This window comes from Octodon degus, unplaced genomic scaffold, assembly GCF_000260255.1.
Source record: "Octodon degus isolate 3935 unplaced genomic scaffold, OctDeg1.0 scaffold00079, whole genome shotgun sequence".
In the NCBI taxonomy this organism is placed as follows: Eukaryota; Metazoa; Chordata; class Mammalia; order Rodentia; family Octodontidae; genus Octodon; species Octodon degus.
The window spans coordinates 3,855,064-3,857,566 of record NW_004524655.1 but is presented as its reverse complement, the minus strand read 5'-3'; the positions used below and the strand labels follow the sequence as shown (position 1 = coordinate 3,857,566).

At 45.5% G+C, this 2,503-nt stretch overlaps 1 protein-coding gene and 1 pseudogene across 3 annotated transcripts in view; one reads left to right on the top strand and one right to left on the bottom strand.

Moving 5' to 3' along the window:
- LOC101568704 overlaps positions 1-2,503 on the bottom strand; it is a 279,180-nt pseudogene that overhangs the window by 202,767 nt on the left and 73,910 nt on the right.
- The window catches only part of Vsig10 (V-set and immunoglobulin domain containing 10), a 34,960-nt gene that overhangs the window by 14,908 nt on the left and 17,549 nt on the right, over positions 1-2,503 (top strand). The window lies entirely within an intron of this gene.

Sequence of the window (2,503 nt, the reverse complement as noted above, 5' to 3'; positions counted from 1 at the left end):
GGTCCCTGTGCTTTGCTAAGCTTGTTCTAAGTAGGTGCTTTAGACCACTGAGCCATCTCACCAGCCCCAAAATTTTTCAAACTTTTGAGATAGAGTCTCTTACTAAGTGGCCCAAGCTGGGCTCAAACTTGGGATCCTCCTGCCTCAGTCTCTCACAGTGCTAGTGTGTGTTCTACCATGCTTGGCTGAAACCTGCAATGTATACAGTTATGGGTTGGTTACAGGTGAAATACATACTTGTTTTGAGGGCCTTGTATGGGAAAGCCTTCTCCTTCCACAATTTTTTTTTTTTAAACTGGCCTATTTCTGTTCAAAATTCTGCAGCCATAGATTTATTTTTTTGGCAAAGCACTGCCCTTCTGAGATTCTTCTTTCTAAAAGAGGAAGTCTCTGGGGGAGGTAGCACAAGGAGTTACTGGAGTTTTAGCAGCTGCTAGATATAGTCTTAATTTTTCTTTGTCAGACAGGGTCTGGCTAGTTGTATAGTGCAGGCTGACCTTGAACTCACTAAACAGCCCAAGCTGACCCCAAACTCATGATCCTTCTGTCTCAGTTTCCTGAGTGCTAGGATTCCAGGTGTGACCCCCCTACACTTGGATGAAAATGTTTTTCAATTGACAGATAACTAGATGTATGTATTTGTAGGACATTGTGGTGTGTGTGTGTGTGCACGCGCGCACACGCACATGCATGCCAGGGATTGAGCCCAGGACCTCGCTCATGCTAAGCATGTGTTCTACCGCTGAAGTACATTCCCAGATAGATGTTTTCATCAAAGGGGAGATGACACCTTGGGTGCTGTGGTGCCAACAGTGGGGGGTACTTCAGGAGACAAAAAAAAAATAAATGTGAGGAGAAGCCAGGCATGGGGGTGCATCCCTGTAATCTCAGCACTTGGATGGCTGAGGCAGGAGGATCTCGGGGAATTTGAAGGTCAGCCTGGGCTATATATAGTGAGTTCAAGGCCAGCCTGAACTGTATAGCGAGATCCTGTCTCAAAAAAAGAAAAGGAAAGCTAGCTAGCTAGCTAGCTAGGTGAGGAGAACCAAGATAAGGTAAAGCAGTCGATCGAGTACTTCCAACATGCCAGGCAGTTTTCTTGGTGTTCCACTGAACTCTTACTTGCCTACTAGCTCCACAAAATAGATTCTGTTATCATGCCCATTTTACAGATGAGGAAGTGGAAGCTAACAGGAGATAAGTTGCCCAGTGCTGCACGGCTAGTAAGTGGAGTCCAGAGTTAGGATTGGAACTAATAGTTCTTATTTTTCATTATGATATATGGCGTGATTAAAAAAAATCAAATGTTTAAATTCTTTGAAAGAAGGGGCTGGGGAGATGGCCCAGTGGGATAAGCACTTCCCTGGCAAGCGCAAGGGCCTGAGTTCAATCCCCCGTTCTGCCAAAAAAATTAAAAATAAATAAATAAATAAATTCTTTGAAAGAATATATTACAGTAAAAGACGTTGCCATTAATCCTCCGGGAAACACTCCCCCTTGCTTCAGACATGTATCCCATTATCCTTGCTGCTTTTTGAAGCAGTTCTGGAAGTCTTCCATGAGTGGTGAATTTAGTTGTGCTATTGTGGTTCCTTTGGTGTCCTGAATTGGTAACAAAACATTTACCCTTCATAGTCATTTTGACTTTGATGAAGAGCCAGAAGCCCATAGATGCCAGATCTTGTGAACAGGCTGACGACACAGTGATGTTTTTAGGGTGACCCCCTCCTTTTGTGTTGCATGACACAAGTAGCATTCACTGTATTTTTGATCACAACTTGTAAAGACACTCATGAAAAGGGACTGCCAGAGCTGCTTCCGAAGGTGTAACAGGCAGTCGGACAAGTGTGCTTGAAGTGAGGGAGGGTATTCTGAGGGGATTAACAACAGAGTGACTTTTCCTGTAATTACACTTAAGCACACTATGTCTTAATCCACCTGTGTGTTACCTGGGGGGTCCCATGTGTGCTCGCAGACTGTAGCAGGTGTCACCGTTCATTACAGCAATAACAAGGTCAGCAAAGGGAACAGGCATAAGCGATCAAGTTGGGGGAAGCAAAGCAGGAACTTGCAGAAGTCAGTCTCCTAGGATTTCACAGGACCTTGGCAGATCCCAGCAAGAAGCAGGGCTACAAATGGCGGAGGTCTGCCAGGGACAGTTGTAAGAGTTCAGAGCCTGTGGTCTTTGTGGTGGTTTTAACTGGGAGCTGATCTGTCTACTACTGACCAAAATCCCAGATTCCCTGAAAGGGAAGGTGTGCAGCAGCAGTTCATGAGGGACAGTGAGCCACTGTAGTCCATTCTAAGATTGTGGAAATTTATGTTCCCAAATGCCGCCGAGGGCTGACCTTGTAGCAAGCAGGCCTGAACAGGATACCCGGCTCAGGTTTACTGTTGGTCTGTTCTGCCCAGACCTATTTTCTACTACGTGGTGGTTTTATTTATGTTTGTTTTTGTCCTTGCAGCACTGGGGGTTGGACCCAGGTTTGTTGTCCCCCCCCCC